Source organism: Astatotilapia calliptera, chromosome 23 (genome assembly GCF_900246225.1).
Source record: "Astatotilapia calliptera chromosome 23, fAstCal1.2, whole genome shotgun sequence".
Classification (NCBI taxonomy): Eukaryota; Metazoa; Chordata; class Actinopteri; order Cichliformes; family Cichlidae; genus Astatotilapia; species Astatotilapia calliptera.
The window spans coordinates 17954385-17976721 of record NC_039323.1 but is presented as its reverse complement, the minus strand read 5'-3'; the positions used below and the strand labels follow the sequence as shown (position 1 = coordinate 17976721).

At 43.7% G+C, this 22337-nt stretch overlaps 6 non-coding genes across 6 annotated transcripts; 5 read left to right on the top strand and 1 right to left on the bottom strand.

Moving 5' to 3' along the window:
• The first annotated feature begins 5945 nt into the window (after window positions 1–5945).
• Window positions 5946–6017, top strand: trnaw-cca (transfer RNA tryptophan (anticodon CCA)). Its single transcript has one exon. It is a non-coding gene; the product is annotated as a tRNA-Trp (tRNA).
• Window positions 6018–7322: 1305 nt separating this feature from the next.
• Window positions 7323–7394, top strand: trnam-cau (transfer RNA methionine (anticodon CAU)). The gene has a single exon. It is a non-coding gene; the product is annotated as a tRNA-Met (tRNA).
• A 539-nt stretch (window positions 7395–7933) lies between these two features.
• On the top strand, window positions 7934–8005 carry trnaw-cca (transfer RNA tryptophan (anticodon CCA)). The gene has a single exon. It is a non-coding gene; the product is annotated as a tRNA-Trp (tRNA).
• A 307-nt stretch (window positions 8006–8312) lies between these two features.
• On the bottom strand, window positions 8313–8395 carry trnas-uga (transfer RNA serine (anticodon UGA)). The gene has a single exon. It is a non-coding gene; the product is annotated as a tRNA-Ser (tRNA).
• Window positions 8396–9154: 759 nt separating this feature from the next.
• trnaw-cca (transfer RNA tryptophan (anticodon CCA)) lies at window positions 9155–9226 on the top strand. The gene has a single exon. It is a non-coding gene; the product is annotated as a tRNA-Trp (tRNA).
• Window positions 9227–10531: 1305 nt separating this feature from the next.
• Window positions 10532–10603, top strand: trnam-cau (transfer RNA methionine (anticodon CAU)). The gene has a single exon. It is a non-coding gene; the product is annotated as a tRNA-Met (tRNA).
• Window positions 10604–22337: the final 11734 nt, after the last annotated feature.

Here is a 22337-nt window from a genome sequence, read left to right as displayed (position 1 = left end):
ATTTGAATTTGTTCACACTGCAGATGAGTGTCTCAGTCCCCAAACAAGCTCTCTTTTTCGGTGGAGAAGCAGTCTCCTCATCCGCAGTGAGTGTGGAGAAATCAACACACATGAGTCTAGGTCCTTTGTTGCTGACATTTATTGATAAAAACAGTAGTTTCATTTCATGTTATTTCCTTTTTCATTTCAAGCAAGGAAGTGGATGTAGTTAGTAAGTAAGATATTTCAGACATTATTCTGACACAGAGGAGGAGATACTGGAATTATAATTAGTATCTATGCATGCATTTGTGATTTTGTTTGACCTTCCCATTGCTTACAGTACAAAAAACCAACCATTTGTACACATATGTACTAATAATAATAAAAAGTGAGTGCAACACTGCAACCCGTCACCCCGTCGTTCAGTGGTCGTTGATCAGTGGTCCATTGTGGCACCATTCAGAGCACTGGTACAATAGTACCAGCAAGATATGGGAAGACATTGCAAATGTACTTGGATTTTAGGTTGCAAGCCACCCAAAACTTGATCCCAAACTTGTCAGGTTTACTTGCAAACACTTGGAGTGTTTCAGTATGCCATCTTAGGGAGAACTCAACACACATGTAGGTCCTTTGTTGCTGACATTTATTGATGAAAATAGAAAAAAAACCAACCGTTTGTACACATGTTTACAAATAATAACAAAAATTGAGTGAGTACATTACAACATTTTCAGCAATCACTCACAATCCTGGCACTGCCACGGTATCTGTCGCCTGCATTTACCACATGTGTACCTGTAGCAGTGAACACATCGCACAGTGGCCTGATTTTTTTTGCATCTGTGTTTGACCTGACACGTGGCCCTTTTTCCAGGGCTCGGTGTGGAGGGTTGTGTCCGAAGCAACTGTTCTTTTCTTTCCTTCTTCGCAGCTACATGAGAGTGAGCCAATTCGGTTGCAAGGGCTACCAGGAAGTCCACCCGTCTTTCCTTCGTCCCGGTGCATTCTTGATACAGCACATGTGCATTCAGTGCTGCCATGTCAATCATGTTATAAAACACGGCAACTGGCCAGCGCCGTGTTCCTTTGCGGACAGTGTACTCCCGAACCATCTGGTCCATCACATCCACGCCACACTTTGTCTTGTTGTAAAGGGTGACAGTGTTTGGCTTCCTTTTGGTAGTGTTTTCGGTCTGAACCACGCTGTGCATGCTGCTAAGAATATATACTGTCTTCTTCCGTTTGGCCGCATACGCCGTCAGCGTGGCAGCAGAGGTTGAAAACACCTAAGAAATAAGATAAATTGTTAATTCCATAGCCCTTTTACACACAATGAAACACATAAACATAGAACCACAAAAGACCTGCAACATACCTGAGTGGTGAATTCATTGCGATCTGTCTGTCTAGTGGATTGAGGAATTTCCCTGCGAATCTTGTTGACTGTGCCGAGGATGGTGGTTTTCCGTCTAAGAAGTTTTTGCGCAAGTGAAAGCGATGTGAAAAAATTGTCAGTGGTAACATTTCTGCCCTTGTCCAGGAATGGTTCCATCAGCCTCATAACTACATTTTCGGAAAGTCTCTCCCCAGTGGGACGATTGGGGTCCTTGCCAAGATATGGGAAGACATTGCAAATGTACTTGGATTTTAGGTCGCAAGCCACCCAAAACTTGATCCCAAACTTGTCCGGTTTACTGGCAATATACTGCAGGAAACTGCACCGAGTTTTTGATGGGAAAAGCTGTTCATTGATGGTGATATGTAGACCAGGGTTGTAGCACGTGATGCAGTTGGTGACAAATGATCCCCACACACTGGAAATTGCTGCGAACTTATCAGTCTTTGCTCGATCACAGCGGGTGGACTTGTCATCAAAGCGTAGGTGTTGCATGATGTCTTGGAAGCGGTTTCGTGCCATAGTTCCAATTATCTGTGGGTTTCCCAGGTTTGCTGACCAGCAGTCATTTACAGATGGAACCCTGTAAACCCCCCGCAAGATGACAATAGCAATAAATGCCATTAGTTCAGGGAGGTCCATGAACCAACAAACATGCTCCGTTTGCTGTGCATGTTGAATAGTCCATTCTTGAATGCTACGAAGCATGTCAAGAGTGATGAAACACAGGAAGCTCTGAAGGCGACTCAAGATACTTCTCCTGGCCTTAGCCGTTGGCTCTCCATCTGCAGCGTACGGTTCTATAGGGGTGAAAGGGAGACGGGTCCCCACATGTTCTTCACGCCACACTGTGCCATCTTTCGCTGTCTCAGTCCCCAAACAAGCTCTCTTTTTCGGTGGAGAAGCAGTCTCCTCATCTGCAGTGTGAACAAATTCAAATTGTGAGCAATGGGAAGGTCAAACAAAATCACAAATGCATGCATAGATACTAATTATAATTCCAGTATCTCCTCCTCTGTGTCAGAATAATGTCTGAAATATCTTACTTACTAACTACATCCACTTCCTTGCTTGAAATGAAAAAGGAAATAACATGAAATGAAACTAACCGGAAGACTGATCAGACAGCTCTGAGTCCGAATCCGGCTGAACTTCTAGGTCTTCTCCATCCGAGTCACAAGGGTCGACTTCCGCCAGGATCATTTCCAACGCCTGCTGGGTGGTGAGTCTTCTCTGCATTTTCTTTCCTTGGAGAGGAGGTCCGTACACCACAGGATTCTTCAGGGCAATGAAGGGTTAGGCTAAGTGCAGTGAGATTGTATCATATATATACCCTTGATCACAATTGATCAGTGGGGTCAGGTCACACTGATCAGCGGGGTCACACCCCCGTCGTTCAGTGGTCGTTGATCAGTGGTGCCACAATGGACCACAGAACGACGGGGTGACGGGTTTCCTGCAGTATATTGCAAGTAAGCCTGACAAGTTTGGGATCAAGTTTTGGGTGGCTTGCAACCTAAAATCCAAGTACATTTGCAATGTCTTCCCATATCTTGCTGGTACTATTGTACCAGTGCTCTGAATGGTGCCACAATGGACCACTGATCAACGACGGGGGTGTGACCACATAACAATGCAACCCGTCACCCCGTCGTTCAGTGGTCGTTGATCAGTGGTGCCACAATGGACCACAGAACGACGGGGTGACGGGTTTCCTGCAGTATATTGCAAGTAAGCCTGACAAGTTTGGGATCAAGTTTTGGGTGGCTTGCAACCTAAAATCCAAGTACATTTGCAATGTCTTCCCATATCTTGCTGGTACTATTGTACCAGTGCTCTGAATGGTGCCACAATGGACCACTGATCAACGACGGGGGTGTGACCACATAACAATGCAACCCGTCACCCCGTCGTTCAGTGGTCGTTGATCAGTGGTGCCACAATGGACCACAGAACGACGGGGTGACGGGTTTCCTGCAGTATATTGCAAGTAAGCCTGACAAGTTTGGGATCAAGTTTTGGGTGGCTTGCAACCTAAAATCCAAGTACATTTGCAATGTCTTCCCATATCTTGCTGGTACTATTGTACCAGTGCTCTGAATGGTGCCACAATGGACCACTGATCAACGACCACTGAACGACGGGGTGATGGGTTGCAGTGTTGCACTCACTTTTTATTATTATTAGTACATATGTGTACAAATGGTTGGTTTTTTGTACTGTAAGCAATGGGAAGGTCAAACAAAATCACAAATGCATGCATAGATACTAATTATAATTCCAGTATCTCCTCCTCTGTGTCAGAATAATGTCTGAAATATCTTACTTACTAACTACATCCACTTCCTTGCTTGAAATGAAAAAGGAAATAACATGAAATGAAACTACTGTTTTTATCAATAAATGTCAGCAACAAAGGACCTAGACTCATGTGTGTTGATTTCTCCACACTCACTGCGGATGAGGAGACTGCTTCTCCACCGAAAAAGAGAGCTTGTTTGGGGACTGAGACACTCATCTGCAGTGTGAACAAATTCAAATTGTGAGCAATGGGAAGGTCAAACAAAATCACAAATGCATGCATAGATACTAATTATAATTCCAGTATCTCCTCCTCTGTGTCAGAATAATGTCTGAAATATCTTACTTACTAACTACATCCACTTCCTTGCTTGAAATGAAAAAGGAAATAACATGAAATGAAACTACTGTTTTTATCAATAAATGTCAGCAACAAAGGACCTAGACTCATGTGTGTTGATTTCTCCACACTCACTGCGGATGAGGAGACTGCTTCTCCACCGAAAAAGAGAGCTTGTTTGGGGACTGAGACACTCATCTGCAGTGTGAACAAATTCAAATTGTGAGCAATGGGAAGGTCAAACAAAATCACAAATGCATGCATAGATACTAATTATAATTCCAGTATCTCCTCCTCTGTGTCAGAATAATGTCTGAAATATCTTACTTACTAACTACATCCACTTCCTTGCTTGAAATGAAAAAGGAAATAACATGAAATGAAACTACTGTTTTTATCAATAAATGTCAGCAACAAAGGACCTAGACTCATGTGTGTTGATTTCTCCCCCAATCCCCTCCCTCCAGAATTCCTAGGTAACGACCCAATATACATATGAATGACTAGCCAATTTAGCTTCCACTTCCAGCATTTGACTGCTCTCCGGCTTTTAAAGGTAGAAACGCAAAATGATGACTCCGCGGGGGTCTCAGGTAGAAGCCTTCTTGACTTGACTGCTCTCCGGCTTTTAAAGGTAGAACGGTAGAAGCTGGGAATTCCAGTGTTAACCAGTTTTTTTTTTACTGTTATTCAAATGCGACCGTGGAAATAACGAATAGAAGAAAATTCATTCATTCTTACCTTATACTAATCGTGGTGCAGGCCAGTGCAGTGCATGAACTGATGCCTTCTCCGGTCAATTCCGCTGAGAGTAAATCGAATGTCCCGCTCTACTGTACAAGACAATGGTTACCTGGAGGGATGTACCACTGAGAGGGGTGCTATGGAATAGTCCAAGTGGTGGCAGCTTCAATTCCCCGCTCAACCATAAATCATTGGTTTTTCAACGTGATTGTTGTCACCTTGTCAACTATAAATAGATCAACAATCAACGATGACAGAACAACAGTGAATCAATGTTATTTCAATGTCAGTGTCAGGTTTCATCAGTATTTCAATGTTGTTTCAACATTGGTTTTGTGTTAACATTTCAATCCTGACGATTCTGATGGTTCAGATGGAAAATCAACATCTGTTCAATGTCTCCTTGCTATCTGGGAAACTAAAGGAAAAAGCTCGGAAAACTCGAGAACTCACTTGACAAAAAAACTTCATGAAGAGATTGTATATGGATGCAGCTGTTCTTATCATAAGTTGTGACTCTGGGCTCTAGCTGTAGTATTGTATTTGGGTGTTACTTAACAGTCGTTGAAGAGACCATTGTGTGTGAACTGTAAGGTCGTTTAGTCAGGTAAGATTTCATTCAAGGCTGACAGCACTGGTCTCCTACCCCCATGAATAGCATTTTGGTGCAGACAATACAAGGAGCCTCTCCAGAGCAGGTTGTGTTTGAGACAGGAGAGCATCACGTACAAAAGCACTCCCTTCTGAGCAATCACTTTTCAGGTGTGTGTGAGAGGAAGGTCTTTTATTTTTAGACACTGTCCAAGGACTTTGTCTTTCTCTGACAAGCATCAGTAACAAATATGCATCATTAAGAATTTGTCTAGCTGGCTTGCAAAGCTCATCAGAGCGTGAGCACTGAATGACAGACACTATATTAGGCCTTTGATTGACTACTGCAAGCGCACTTCAAACCTCGATTTGTATTCTTTTCTCAAAGAGGAGAACCTTTCAAGTATAAAGAGAGATTCTACGTGTGCATGTTGACATGCATGGTCTGAAATGACATGTGTCTTTGGCACAACCTCTTTGCATTCACAAGTTGAACAACCTCCAGTTGCAGAAAAATTGCTTGTGTGGAAAGATGGTCTGGCTTCTCAGAGATTTTCAGAAGTTTTGAGCAGAGGGCCAGGTTTGTGGGACCTTGTGGCGCAATGGTAGCGCATCTGACTCCAGATCAGAAGGTTGCGTGTTCAAATCACGTCAAGGTCAGCCGAGAGTGAGGGGACTGCAGCCTGTGATTCCCTTCCAATAGGAGGTTTTTAGTTGCTTGTGGCATACTCGTCCGTCTGTCCAGAAATTCAGGTCCATGACTCATGACGTGTCTCCAGTGAGTTGTTGATGGTGTCAGTGAACACTGTAGACAACTGATCAGCACAGTGCCTCAGGGTGGATGGAGGCACCGAATTTGGCCCAGCTGCTTTGCATGGGTCCTGTGTCTTAGAGAGTCTGTTTACATCCCTTTCAAGTATGGAAAGAGGTGTGAAGGCACATGGAGAAATTTGTGAGCTTTACTGAGTGGTAGAGGTGATGGGGGAGCCGCAAGTGTTGACCGTCTGGGGAGGGGGCCCGGGTAGCTGGACGTTCCATTGTTTTCTGAAAGCACCAGGTGTGAATACATTGGATAGGTGTGAATAGTAGCTGAATTAGAGGGCTTCTGTAAATGGAACTGAATACAAATGGCAAACAAAACACCCACATGCTGCAGGTATACAGAGAACCATGCCATGAGATACATGTAAACACATAGTTGAAAGAAGTAAAGACTGCACCAAAGAGAAACTCACAAAATTATTGTAAAGAAAAAAACATTCAAATATCAAGTATAAGTTTTTCATTCCGAGCAAACAAACGGTTTTGAATGATAATGAAATCTAAAAGCAGCTTCAGAGCTGGGCTTGGCATTCTGAAGCAAGCTCATCATATCCAGGATAGTTTTTCACTGTGGACAATGTCACTGTGTCCGCTGTGTTGGATACATTCAGATTTCATGTCTAATGTCGGTGCTTGTGATTACAGACGGTATTACATCTCTACCGATGAGAACTACCATTGACAATCAGCGGGAAGTATTAAGAGCATCGAAGTGCATCAGCAGAGTGTGTTCGTGTAACAGAATGTCGATTTTAGTTAACTAAAGGTAAAATAAGGTTCATTGAAGAGAGTTCATGGGTTTATTTAGGAAGTAAACATATGCAACACCAAGTGTCAGTGTTTTCACGTCTAAGCGTTTACGTGACTATGCGACTCAGTGGCTCACACAATAAGCTCAGTGATTCGAGTTAGCAGCTAACGAGGAAATGGTTGGCTGACCCTAGCTTAAAATCTGTTGGGCCGCACACGAGACCTGACAAGCAGTCCAAGAAGCTTTGAAGCATTGAACGCTGAGGTGACAAAGATTTATAAAAGTCAGTGTTCAAACGGGTACCGTCCACCTTCAGAATTCCCACAGTTTGTTCATGCAAGATGTTATTGAAGGCCCACTTTTAAGCAGCGCTAGTCTTGTGGTACGTGTGGAGCAGAGTGGCGCAGCGGAAGCGTGCTGGGCCCATAACCCAGAGGTCGATGGATCGAAACCATCCTCTGCTAGGCTCGTCTGTTTTCAGGACGTACTAAACAACTGTGCTCCGAAAGGCTTGCTTACAAGTCTGGGATAGGTTTCCAGGAAGAAGCCATTCACCTTCCAAAAATTGGACAAAACAGACTAAACCCAGAAGTTGCCTAACTAAGAAGCAAATCCTAGTGAATATAACCTGTTCGCCACATCTTCTTCAAAGCCCATTCACTTTGTTACCTCAACAGCGTGACATCACCTGTTTGCAACACAAGAACAACAATGGAGGCAACGGTGTACCTGCTGCTAAAGTGACGGTAAACGGTTGGACCACTGTGTTGCTTTGGGTGTACCCAAATGGCTGGCTGTGTTTGCCGGGAGACCAGTGACCAGGTACTGCCGCCTAACTGAAAACCAAACGTAGCCAGAAAGGATTAAGATTTGTCATTCTAGCCTTTCTATAGCAGTGATAACAAGTAGCCCCCTGCAACAATTTTGATGTCTTGTGTGGAAAGAAGATGGATTGGCTTTGCAGAGATTTTCAGAAGTTTTGGGCAGAGGGGCAGGTTTGTGGGACCTTGTGGGGCAATGGTAGCGCATCTGACTCCAGATCAGAAGCTTGCGTGTTCAAATCACATCAAGGTCAACCAAGAGTGACAGGACTGCAGCCTGTTTGAATTAATATGTGACTCAAAGTCTGTGCACATGCCACTGATCGACATCTCCCACCGTTTTTGTTTATAAAGCCTGGAGAGAAGAAGAGGGACTCTCCTTGGAGACAAGCACATTTTGTACATGAATGATTAGTATGTAAGTACAGTGGTGTGAACCGGTGATTGGAGAACTGTCAATCACTCAATGCTCCTGGGCACCGTTGCAACTTTTGTATATGAGCCCCTCCGACTAATTGCAACCTTATCTTAGCAGAAAGAGAAGCACCCGTAACGCATTTTCGCTGTGAGCAGGGTTTGAACCTGCGCGGGGAACACCCCATTGGATTTCAAATCCAACGCCTTAACCTCTCGGCCATCACAGCTCCTCCACTTCACCTGCACCTTTTGGCCTGTGGTGAGAGATGCCTGCTCCCTGCTCCAACAGCGCTGGTTCTTTTGGAGATCATCACATGCCAGAACACTCCCTACTCAGAAGTCACTTCTCTGGTAAATACCATTAACAGTCGTTGAAGAGACCATTGTGTGTGAAGTGTAAGGTCGTTTAGTCAGGTAAGATTTCATTCAAGGCTGACAGCACTGGTCTCCTACCCCCATGAATAGCATTTTGGTGCAGACGGCACAAGGAGCCTCTCCAGAGCAGCTTGTGTTTGAGACAGGAGATCATCACGTACAAAAGCACTCCCTTCTGAGCAATCACTTTTTAGGTGTGTGTGAGAGGAAGGTCTTTTATTTTTAGACACTGTCCAAGGACTTTGTCTTTCTCTGACAAGCATCAGTAACAAATATGCATTGTTAAGAATTTGTCTAGCTGGCTTGCAAAGCTCATCAGAGCGTGAGCACTGAATGACAGACACTATATTAGGCCTTTGATTGACTACTGCAAGCGCACTTCAAACCTCGATTTGTATTCTTTTCTCAAAGAGGAGAACCTTTCAAGTATAAAGAGAGATTCTACGTGTGCATGTTGACATGCATGGTCTGAAATGACATGCGTCTTTGGCACAACCTCTTTGCATTCACAAGTTGAACAACCTCCAGTTGCAGAAAAATTGCTTGTGTGGAAAGATGGTCTGGCTTCTCAGAGATTTTCAGAAGTTTTGAGCAGAGGGGCATGTTTGTGGGACCTTGTGGCGCAATGGTAGCGCATCTGACTCCAGATCAGAAGGTTGCGTGTTCAAATCACGTCAAGGTCAGCCGAGAGTGAGAGGACTGCAGCCTGTGATTCCCTTCCAATAGGAGGTTTTTAGTTGCTTGTGGCATACTCGTCCGTCTGTCCAGAAATTCAGGTCCATGACTCATGACGTGTCTCCAGTGAGTTGTTGATGGTGTCAGTGAACACTGTAGACAACTGATCAGCACAGTGCCTCAGGGTGGATGGAGGCACCGAATTTGGCCCAGCTGCTTTGCGTGGGTCCTGTGTCTTAGAGAGTCTGTTTACATCCCTTTCAAGTATGGAAAGAGGTGTGAAGGCACATGGAGAAATTTGTGAGCTTTACTGAGTGGTAGAGGTGATGGGGGAGCCGCAAGTGTTGACCGTCTGGGGAGGGGGCCCGGGTAGCTGGACGTTCCATTGTTTTCTGAAAGCACCAGGTGTGAATACATTGGATAGGTGTGAATAGTAGCTGAATTAGAGGGCTTCTGTAAATGGAACTGAATAAAAATGGCAAACAAAACACCCACATGCTGCAGGTATACAGAGAGCAATGCCATGTGATACATGTAAACACATAGTTGAAAGAAGTAAAGACTGCACCAAAGAGAAACTCACAAAATGATTGTAAAGAAAAAAACATTCAAATATCAAGTATAAGTTTTTCATTCCGAGCAAACAAACAGTTTTGAATGATAATGAAATCTAAAAGCAGCTTCAGAGCTGGGCTTGGCATTCTGAAGCAAGCTCATCATATCCAGGATAGTTTTTCACTGTGGACAATGTCACTGTGTCCGCTGTGTTGGATACATTCAGATTTCGTGTCTAATGTCGGTGCTTGTGATTACAGACGGTATTACATCTCTACCGATAAGAACTACCATTGACAATCAGCGGAAAGTATTAAGAGCATCGAAGTGCATCAGCAGAGTGTGTTCGTGTAACAGAACGTCGATTTTAGTTAACTAAAGGTAAAATAAGGTTCATTGAAGAGAGTTCATGGGTTTATTTAGGAAGTAAACATACGCAACACCAAGTGTCAGTGTTTTCACGTCTAAGCGTTTACGTGACTATGCGACTCAGTGGCTCACACAATAAGCTCAGTGATTCGAGTTAGCAGCTAACGAGGAAATGGTTGGCTGACCCTAGCTTAAAATCTGTTGGGCCGCACACGAGACCTGACAAGCAGTCCAAGAAGCTCTGAAGCATTGAACGCCGAGGTGACAAAGATTTATAAAAGTCAGTGTTCAAACGGGTACCGTCCACCTTCAGAATTCCCACAGTTTGTTCATGCAAGATGTTATTGAAGGCCCACTTTTAAGCAGCGCTAGTCTTGTGGTACGTGTGGAGCAGAGTGGCGCAGCGGAAGCGTGCTGGGCCCATAACCCAGAGGTCGATGGATCGAAACCATCCTCTGCTAGGCTCGTCTGTTTTCAGGACGTACTAAACAACTGTGCTCCGAAAGGCTTGCTTACAAGTCTGGGATAGGTTTCCAGGAAGAAGCCATTCACCTTCCTAAAATTGGACAAAACAGACTAAACCCATAAGTTGCCTCACTAAGAAGCAAATCCTAGTTAAAATAATCTGTTCCCCACATCTTCTTCAATGCCCATTCACTTTGTTACCTCAACAGCGTGACATCACCTGTTTGCAACACAAGATCAACAATGGAGGTGACGGTAAACGGTTGGACCACTGTGTTGCTTTGGGTGTACCCAAATGGCTGGCTCTGTTTGCCGGGAGACCAGTGACCTGGGGCCCGTTCTTCGTACCTCGCTAAGTAGGTTAGCCGGATTAGATTGTTGACGATTTCGCGTGATCCTGGATCGTTCGGTTCTTCGAAGCCCATCCGGGACTTGCTGTCATAGCAACAGAGCCGTAAGCGTAAACCTGCTCGGGAGCAGGTTTACTTTATGTAAACAGGATTAGATCGCGGCCACTCAGGTATTTCCGCTTCATGTATACGAAAGCAACAGCGATATTTTACCACTGTTGTACCATAAATAAATAACATCAATGTAACTAAAGATAATGCAGCACTTGATCCTTTTATTGATGTCACACAGATACATACAGGTCATTTCCTAAAAAAGGGAAATGTACTATTAACATTCTATTACATGTATGTGATTATTACAGATGTAATTCAGATTTCAGAGTAGTAATTGCAATTTACTTCGTGTAATCAAGATGGGAGACCACGGCTATAAAAGCGAAGGTGGATTTGGGAAGCCTGTTGCAGCCATGTCCTGTCCGTATACGCGAGCCACCCATTGCGGAAGGTGCAAGATTGATAAGGAGAGTCCTCAGAATTCAGCGTATATTGCGGGACAGACAGGATCCTTTAGCTCAGCGCGACAGTGTGCTCATAGAGAGATATCGATTTTCCCGTGAGGGTATTATTCACTTAACCAACTTGTTGACGAGGGGGTGCAGGACCACCACCTGTCTTTTTTTGCGCTGCCCTTTTCTTGGTTGCTGTTATAAACAAACAAACAGATTATTTCAGGGTCTCTGTCCAAGAGACGAAAAGCAATATAAGTGATCAATATTACCATTCTGTAGAATATTCTTATATTTCACTTTTACTTGTTCCCATGTTCTAGTGGGTCCTGTTGTGGCTCTAATGTGAAAGGGGATATAATATAACATAATGTAATATAATATAATGTAATATAATATTGGATAATATAGTGCGATATGATAAATCTACCCTACCACCTACTGGTGTTGGCCAGAGGGGCCGATGGCGCGATATGGCAGCCTGGCTTCTGTCCCAGGGCAGCTGTGACAGCTACCAGTGTTTGAATGTGAGAGTGACTGAATAGTGGCATTGTAAAACGCTTTGGGTGCCTTGAAGAGCGCTATATAGATCCACTCCATTATTATTGTTATTATTAAATTACTTACGAGTTTAATTTGTCAGCAACTTTCTGCCAGCCCTCTCTCCTTGCTTTTGCAGCCTTTGCAGTGTTCCCTTGCGTTTTAATTAGACTCTGAAACTCCTAAAATCCCTCACTCAAGAGTTCTTGCTCTGCTGCCGAAGAATACCGAGCGCGCTCCTTCGACATTTTCGCCGACCAATCAAAGGGTTGCCGATCAATGTTTCTACTATCGATGCGTAGCCCCTGTTGGGCCACCCAGTGATCTCACATTACTTCATCCAGCTATACTAATCGTCAACAACAGGTGTGTTCGGGGAACCGGAATAGCGAGCTCAGAGTTAGCGCGATGATTTGATCTTGGATGTGTCATTTGATCTTGGATGTAGTAAGCGACGTACGAAGAACGGGCCCCAGGGCCCTATTTCAGGAAGCCAGTTTAGTGGAAAAACTGAGTAAGTATACCCTGAGTTAACGAAAACTCTGGGTTTTCGGTTTCACAAAGCGAGTTCAGATGAAGCCTCAGTGAGTCACTATGACGACACACTCCGTGAAGCTAACCTGCCCCCTAGCAGGTTTACTACAACTAACCCTGACTGTCCCCGCCTCTTTGTCGGAAACCTGACAGTAGGAAGTGTCAGACATGGCGTGCCACTTCCTTGAAGAGCCAGTAGATCGTGAAGCCCAAATACTCCGCAGAGCTCACCGCCGGGAGAGAGTGATCAGAGCGCGTTTGGACATCTTATCATTTCCTGATGATTTTCTGTGCGAACGTTACCGTTTCTCAGCACAATCTCTAAGTTATTTGGATAACATCCTCAGGCCATATATTACGCATGTGACACATCGCGGACATCCTCTCAGTTCTGTACATATTCTTGGTACCGCACTCCGTTTCTTTGCAAACGCGAGCTTTCTGTACAATATTGGTGACGCTGAGCACGTTTCCAAGGCTACCGTCTGTCGGGCAGTCAGGAATGTTACAGTTGCACTGAAACGTCTCCTGCACTCGTTTGTGGTGTTCCCCGGTCACAGACCCACAAGATTCATCAAAGAGGGATGCCACAAAATTGCAGGTATCAGGATGAACAAAACTTAATTCATGATGTGGTGATATTTGAACTACTACTTAAATTTTACATTTATTTTTAGGGTTCCCAGGCGTGATTGGCTGTACAGATGGCACTCACATTCCAATCATTGCTCCTTCAGTAAATGAAGGAGACTATGTGAACAGGAAGTCTTTCCACAGCATTAATGTACAGGTACATAGTTCCCTGTAAGCATGTCAAACTAACAAATTATTTCATTATTAGTAATGGATGCTAATTTGTGTTCTCTGCACTGTGAAGATCATATATGATGCTGCCAACATTATCACAAATGTGGAAGCCAAGTGGCCAGGCTCTGTCCATGACTCACAAATATTCCGTGAATGTACACTGAGCACAAAATTTGGACATGGTGAGTTGAGAATACTTTAAAATATATAAATACCAATTGCTACAGGGACATTTGAACTGAAGTGTATCCTTCTGTCTTAGGAGAGTTTACTGGCTACTTGCTTGGTGATAGGGGGTATCCATGTTTACCCTATTTGCTTACCCCTTACCCTGACCCTGAACCGGGCCCACAGCAGCGATATAATCTGGCTAATTGCAGGACAAGAGCCAGAATTGAAATGACTATCGGAATGCTTAAGGCCCGGTTCCAGTGCCTGCAAAGACTCAGGGTCACCCCAGAAAGGGCATGTGACATTATTGTGGCATGTGTGATTCTTCACAACATTGCCACAATTAGAGGAGAACACTGTCCTTCTGAACCAAACATCAGCAGTGATCCAAACCATGAATATCCTGACCCTCGCACGGACATACAAGATGGAAGCGCAGTCAGAGACACCATATGTCACAATCATTTCTTTTGACCCATCACCTCAACATGTTGAAAGAAGAATAAACAGATTTTTTGTTCAACTGGCTTTATTGGTCGCCTGTATTTCCTGTACACAAAGTATTACAAGATGTAAACCTCATAAAGTGTCTCTGTTTATCTCAGTCGGTGATCCCCACATGCTTCAAAGAGTCCATCATTGTTCCTGTCCCGAAGAAACCCCACCCTGCTTCTCTCAATGACTATCGCCCTGTAGCCCTCACCTCAGTAGTGATGAAGTGCTTTGAACGCCTGGTCAGAGACTTCATCATTTCTTCACTACCAGACACACTGGACCCACTACAGTTCGCTTACCGTCCAAATCGTTCCACAGACGATGCCATCTCTCATCTCCTCCACACATCACTCACTCACTTGGACACTAGAAGGGGGAATTATGTTAAAATGCTCTTCATAGACTACAGCTCTGCATTTAACACCATAATTCCCTCCACACTCACCACCAAGCTGGAGCATCTGGGACTCAGCTCATCTATGTGTCAGTGGATCTCCAACTTCCTAACTGGCAGACCACAGGCAGTAAGGATGGGCGGACATGTCTCAGCCTCCACCACTCTCAGCACTGGAGCCCCCCAGGGGTGTGTTCTGAGCCCCCTGCTGTACTCTTTGTACACATATGACTGTGTGGCCACTACCAGCTCCACCACCATCATCAAGTTTGCTGACGACACCGTCGTGGTGGGCCTGATCTCTGATAACAACGAGACGGCCTACCTGAAGGAGATTAGGAATCTGGAGAACTGGTGCCAGAGGAACAACCTCCTTCTAAACGTCAGTAAGACAAAGGAGCTGATAGTGGACTTCAGCACTAAGCAGGAGAGGAACTACCAGACCCCCGTCATCAACGAGTGCCCAGTGGAGAGAGTGGACAGCTTCAAATACCTCGGAGTTCACATCACGCAGGACCTGTCATGGTCCTGTCACATCAACACCGTGGTGAAAAAGGCCCGACAGCGTCTCTACCACCTCAGACGCTTGAGAGACTTCCAACTGCCCTCCAAGGTGCTCAGGAACTTTTACTCGTGCACCATAGAGAGCATCCTGGCGGGAAACATCTTAACCTGGTTCGGGAACAGCACCATGCAGGACAGACGAGCTCTACAGAGGGTTGTGCGGTCAGCTGAGCGCACCATCCGCTCCGAGCTCCCTGACCTGCACTCAATCTACAGCAGGCGGTGCTGGACCAAGGCCAGGAAGATCGTGAAGGACCTCAGCCATCCCAACAACAGACTGTTCTCTCTGTTGAGGTCAGGAAAGCGATTCCGCTCCCTGAAGACCAACACAGAGAGACTGAGGAGGAGCTTCTTCCCGCAGGCGATACGGTCTCTCAATCACACCACCACACAGTACTGACCCACACATATGGTTCTTACACACACACTGGACTTTCTGGACTTTGGTTTTGCACAACACTGGTCACTATATTCTTCATTTCCGGTTAATACTTGTACAGCTGCTGTTATTGTGTATATATTTATTTATATTTAGATTTCTTCATACATTCTTATATAGTTCTATATTGTGTATTTTGTTGTATAGTTATTTTATTTTCAACTTTAATTTATATATTTATCTTTATCTTATTCTTTCCAGTTAAATTTACCCTTCATTCTAATTTGTGTTGTACAGTTATTTCATTTTTAACCTTAATTTATATTTTATTCCTTCCTAGTTAAATTTACCCTTTTTAATTTTTCATATTTATTTCCTATCTTATTCATAGCCTTTTCCTTTTTTGTTCTCTTTAGGTCACGAGCAGTTGTCCAAGCATTTCATTGCATATCGTACTGTGTATGACTGTGTACGTGACAAATAAAATTTGAATTTGAATTTGAATTTGATTTGTTGCTTCCTCCTCTGTAACAGCTGTCAATGTTTCTTCATTATTTTCCTGTAGTAAAGAAATTAACAACATTGCTGTTCTACTGTAAACTCATATAATCTGTGGAGTATTACTCACAACTGCATGTTGGTCTGGCTCAACAGGAGGCTGCACAGCTCATGGGCGCGTCACTGCAACTCCCCCTGGCTTCTGCTCCGCGGCTGCTGAGTGAACACGCATCTGGGACTCTCCTCAGCTCTTACTGGGACAGTGGCGCGGCTGCCCCTCTGTTGGTCTTCCGTGGTCTCTTGTGTTCTGGGGGTCTCTGGATGTCTGGAGTTTTGATCTCCTCCATACCTGCTTCATACCCTGGAGGACGGGGCTTTGGCTCCCCACACTCCCTAGCAGATCGTTACATGGAGAAACCTTTGGAATACAACCATGCTGATACATACAGGTATGCACACAGGTGTACACACGGGTATTCACAGACGCGGATTACAGCTTTCTTGGCTGCTGCCTCAAAGCACATTGTGCGCTGTCTATCTTGCGTGCTGCACAATATCGTTTATTATTTAGTATCTACTGATATCTACTGCTAGCTAGTTTATTGTGATGGTGCCATTTTTTTTTATTATGTTGCTCCTTGTTGTTTGCTTTCTCTTCTGTTTTTTTTTCTCCATACAGGTGACCCAGGTGTTTTGTTTTTTTTGTTTGTTTGTTTTTTTCTTTCTTCCCCCCCTTCTCACCGTCTCTTCTCCCCTTTGTTTTTCTCTCTCTCCCTCTCTTTCTTTCATTCTCTCTCCCTGTCCTATCCCCCAGTTATGTCTGTCCCGTTTGTAGCAACTGAAAATAAAATAAATTCATAATTAGAATAAAGGTCAATCAAATGGACCAATATGGCAAGGCCATGATGATCCACTTGGTAAAAGAAATCCGCTTGGCATCTTTCTTCGCCTTAAGACAACAATTCTGATGGCCAAAGATCCAAACGGGACACAAAAAAAAAAAAAAAAACAAAAAAAACAAAACAGGAGGCTGCACCAGATGCAGTACACCACCACCATCAACTGATAGAATATGAGGTTTATACAGGTCACTTATAACTTACAAGGGACCAAATGGCAATTAACAAACATACCTATCACCTTACACTTCATTGTCATTATGCTCTCAAAGACAACCAAGACTGAGGGAAGGCAAAATCAGTAGGAAAATAACTTCACTACAAAATAATCCATTATGGTAAAGAGTTTATCAAATGAATGAGTAGCACTGCAAAGGTGACTGTGAAGAAAGGATGTATGCACATCATGTATTATTTTGAATTTACCCCCTATGTAGGCACTTGTGTCTTGCGGGGTTATTGACTCAGAGGATGTCCCCGCAGAGATGCCTTCGGCCACAGGGCGCCCACTGTTTTGGCTGAGGGCCAACTGCTCAGCCTCTGTGAGTGGTGGTGGTGGAGGACCCCCACCTGTTTTTCGCGCCTCCGCTTTTTTTCTGTTGGCTATAACGGGTCACATTTGAGCATACAGAGTAAGCAAATATGTACTTGTAATGTGCTCAGATAATTTCAATAAGTGCTTACAGAGGGGAAATTAATGTAGCCTCTAACTGCAATTGATTTACATCGGACAAACAGACCAAGCACTATGGCTCATAATACAATTACACCTTACCTGTTTGGACTATATTTTTATATTTCATTTTTACTTGCTGCCAGGCACGTTTGGGGCCTGTTGGGTTGCACCTGCGCTCACATCACAAAATAAAATGTATAACATAACAAATAAAATAACATATGATAAAATAACGTGTTAAATGGGTGGAAATCCCTAGATCAATGTTTATATTAACACTCACGCATTGACTCTGTCGGCTATGTTTTGCCATGCATGCTCCCTTTCTTTTGCAGCTGTGGCTGTGTTACTTTTTTTCCGCAAAATTTGCATGTTATCAGCATATGCTGCCATCAGAATTTCGGCCTCAAGCGCTGTAAAATATATTGACCGCGCCTTCTTTCCCTCCGTCTCCATGGTGACTCGCTTAATCTGTGCTCCGCTTATCAGGGCTTTATGTATCCTCGTCCGCGCGCTTCACTTGGGGTTAAAGCAACTCCGCGTTGATTGAACTAATTGTTATCAGCCTTTCTGAAACTGAATATTCCGAGTTGGACAGTTCGGGGTTACTCAACCCTGAGTATCGTTTTTCACTCTGAGTTTTCTAAACCGGCTTCCTGAAATAGGGCCCTGGCCCTGTTTAGTGCAAACTCTGAGTAAGTATACCCTGAGTTAACGAAAACTCTTGGTTTTCGGTTTCACAAAGCGAGTTTAGATTAATTCTGAGTGAGTCACTATGACGACACACTCCGTGAAGCTAACCTGCCCCCTAGCAGGTTTACTTCAACTAACCCTGACTGTCTCCGCCTCTTTGTCGGAAACCTGACTTTAGGAAGTGTCAGACATGGCGTGTCCCTTCCTTGAAGAGCCAGTAGATGTTGAAGCCCAAATTCTCCGTAGAGCTCTCCGCCGGGAGAGAGTGATTATAGCGCGTTTGGACATTTTATCATTTCCTGATGATTTTCTGTGTGTTTATCATTTCCTGATGATTTCCTGTGTGGACGTTACCGTTTTTCAGCACAATCTACACTTTATTTGAATAACATCCTCAGGCCTAATATTGCTCATGTGACACATCGTGGACATCCTCTCAGTTCTGTACATATTATTTGTATTGCAATTCGCTTTTTTGCAAACGGGAGCTTTCTGTATAATATTGGTGACGCTGAGCACATTTCCAAGTCTACCGTCTGTCGGGCAGTCAGGAATGTTACAGTTGCACTGAAACGTCTCCTGTACTCGTTTGTGGTGTTCCCCGGTCATAGACCCACAAGATTTATCAAAGAGGGATTCCACAAAATTGCAGGTAGCAGGATGCACTTGAAAGTCCTGCCGGTTAATGTTGATACCTTTAGTTCTCTAGAGGTCCTTGCATGTGAGCTGACTGGACCCATTCCCACTATCATATCTACTGTATACCGCCCCCCCAAACCTAACCCTGTCTTCCTCAGTGACTTTGCTAATCTACTAACCCATCTTTCATCTCTCTCCCCAAATGTGATCTTGGTGGGAGATTTCAACATTCACATGGACAATAATGACCTTCTGCTCACCAGAGACTTTTCCTCCTCTCTCGAAGGCTCTGAATTTAAACAATTTATTTACTTTCCACAGTCACTCTAAAGGACACACCCTGGACTTGGTCTGCTGTTCTGGTCTTACTCCCTTGAATCTTTCTGCTACTGAAATCCCCATAACTGACCACTTCCTCCTTTCATTTAACCTTACTCTCTGCTGCTCTTCTACCAAGCCAACCCGTCTCATCTTGTTCCGCAACATCAAGAACATTGATATGGACATTCTCACTACCAGTTGGGACAATGTTCAGATTCCGGACTTCTATTCTACTCCTGATGATTTGTTGTTATATTATAATAATTGTCTACGCACTGTCCTTGATTCTCTGGCTCCTGTAAAAACCCACTCTGTTTCCTTCACTCGCTCTGCTCCCTGGTTTACCTCTGACCTCCGAGCTCTGAAGGCCAAAGCTCGGCAGCTAGAGCGTAAATATAAGAAATCTGGTTTAACTGTTGATTCAGAAATCTATAAATACCATGTACTTCAGTATAAAGACTCCATTAACAAGGCCAAACAAAGCTTCTACTCTGGTATTATCAGTTCTTATGAGGGTAATGCTAGGACTCTGTTTTCAGTTTTCAACAAACTAATTCAACCCCCCAACGCTTTACCACCACACTTCTATTCCTCTGAAACATGCAACACCTTGATGCTGTTCTGGACTACGAAAATCGATAACATCCACCAGCAACTCAGATCAAATGTTGTGTCTACGCCCTCTCCAGAACCTTTTCTCCTTTTTGAGCCGTTTTCCACTTTTCATCTTCCTGATTTATCTGATATTTCCGAGTTCATATGTAAATCAAAGCCTGCCACATGTCATCTTGACCCCATGCCCACAGGGCTTGTGAAATCCTGCCTCTCTTCTTTACTCCCACTCATCTGTGCTATCATTCACTCTTCTCTCACCACCGGTATCGTTCCCTCCTTATTGAAGACTGCTCTAGTCACTCCTATACTGAAAAAACCTTCTTTAGATCCTAATAACTTTAACAACCGCCGTCCGATTTCCAATCTACCCTTCATTTCTAAGATACTCGAAAAAGTGGTTGCAGCTCAACTTCATTTACACCTGGTTAATAATAACATCTATGAGAGATTTCAATCTGGTTTTCGCTCATGTCACAGTACCGAAACTGCTCTACTTAAAGTCACTAACGATCTCTTAATCGGAGCTGACTCTGGTCTTCTCACCATTCTCGTCCTTTTAGATCTGAGCTCAGCCTTTGACACCATTTCTCACTCTGTCCTTCTAAGCAGACTTTCCTCTCTCGGCATCTCTGACACACCCCTCGCCTAGTTTCAATCATGTCTCCTCGACCGTTCCCAGTTTATTCAACTAAGATCATTCTGCTCTCGCCTATTCCCCGTCACCTCTGGTGTACCCCAAGGCTCAGTTTTAGGCCCTCTTCTCTTTATAATATACATCCTCCCTCTAGGTACCATCTTCCGCAAATTTGATCTTCAGTTTCACTGTTTTGCTGATGACACCCAGTTATATCTCTCTTGCAAACCTGATTCCTCCCTCCCACCTTGTTCCCTTACAGAATGTCTATCCGAGTTAAAATCCTGGTTTACCTCTAATTTTCTAAAGCTCAATGAGGATAAAACTGAGATCCTCCTTATTGGCACCAAATCCAACCTTTTGAAGGCAAACCATTTCTCACTTACCATCGATAACTCCACAGTTTTCCCTTCTCCTCAGGTTAAGAGCCTTGGTGTCATCCTAGACAGTTCACTTTCTTATAAATCACACATCAATAACCTCACCCGTTCTGCCTACTTCCATCTACATAACATTAACAGATTGCTTCCTTCTCTTTCCACCCAGTCTACGTCCATTCTTTTACATAGTCTTGTTACCTCCCGTATTGACTACTGCAATTCTCTTCTGCATGGTCTCCCCCAAAAATCCCTCCATTAGCTTCAACTGGTTCAGAACTCTGCTGCTCGCATTATCACCAGAACCCCCTCTTACCAGCACATCACCCCTGTTCTTCAGGAACTTCACTGGCTCCCTGTGAAATTCCGGATAATTTTCAAACTTTTTCTGCTCACCTTCAAGGCCATTCATAACCTCGCTCCTTCTTACCTTTCTGACCTGTTAACCACCACTTGTTCTGCCTGTTCACTTCGTTCTTCTTCTTCTGTCCAGCTTACTGTACCTTCCTTCCGCCTCACAACCATGGGAAGCAGAGCTTTCAGCTGCTCTGCTCCCAGGCTGTGGAATTCTCTGCCCCCTGAAATAAGAAATATTGGTTCTCTCCCCCAGTTTAAATCCCAACTCAAAACTCATCTATTCAAATCTGCATATTCACTGTGAATACACTGTTTGTTCATTTTATCTTGTGCGTTATTTTATTGTTCTTATTCTGCCATTGTTTTACTAAGTGTTTTATCCTATTGTAAAGTGTCCTTGGGTGACTTGAAAGGCGCTCATAAATAAAATTTATTATTATTATTATTATTATGAACAAAACTTAATTCATGATGTGGTGATACTTGAACTACTACTTAAATTTTACATTTATTTTCACGGTTCCCAGGTGTGATTGGCTGTATAGATGGCACTCACATTCCAATCATTGCTCCTTCAGTAAATGAAGGAGACTATGTGAACAGGAAGTCTTTCCACAGCATTAATGTGCAGGTACATAGTTCCCTGTAGCATTTCAAACTAACAAATTATTTCATTATTAGTAATGGATGCTAATTTGCGTTCTCTGCACTGTGAAGATCATATGTGATGCTGCCAACATTATCACAAATGTGGAAGCCAAGTGGCCATGCTCTGTGAGTGGTGGTGGTGGAGGACCCCCACCTGTTTTTCGGGCCTCCGCTTTTTTTCTAGTGGCCATAACGGGTCACATTTGAGCATACAGAGTAAGCAAATATGTACTTGTAATGTGCTCAGATAATTTTAATAAGTGCTTACAGAGGGGAAATTAATGTAGCCTCTAACTGCAATTGATTTACATAGGACAAACAGATCAAGCACTATGGCTCATAATACAATTACACCTTACCTGTTTGGACTATATTTTTATATTTCATTTTTACTTGCTGCCAGGAACGTTTGGGGCCTGTTGGGTTGCACCTGCGCTCACATCACAAAAATTAAAATGTATGAAATAAAAAATAAAATAAAATATAATAAAATAACGTGTTAAATGGGTGGAAATCCCTAGATCAATGTTTAAATTAACACTCACGCATTGACTCTGTCGGCTATGTTTTGCCATGCATGCTCCCTTTCTTTTGCAGCTGAGGCTGTGTTACTTTTTTTCTGCAAAATTT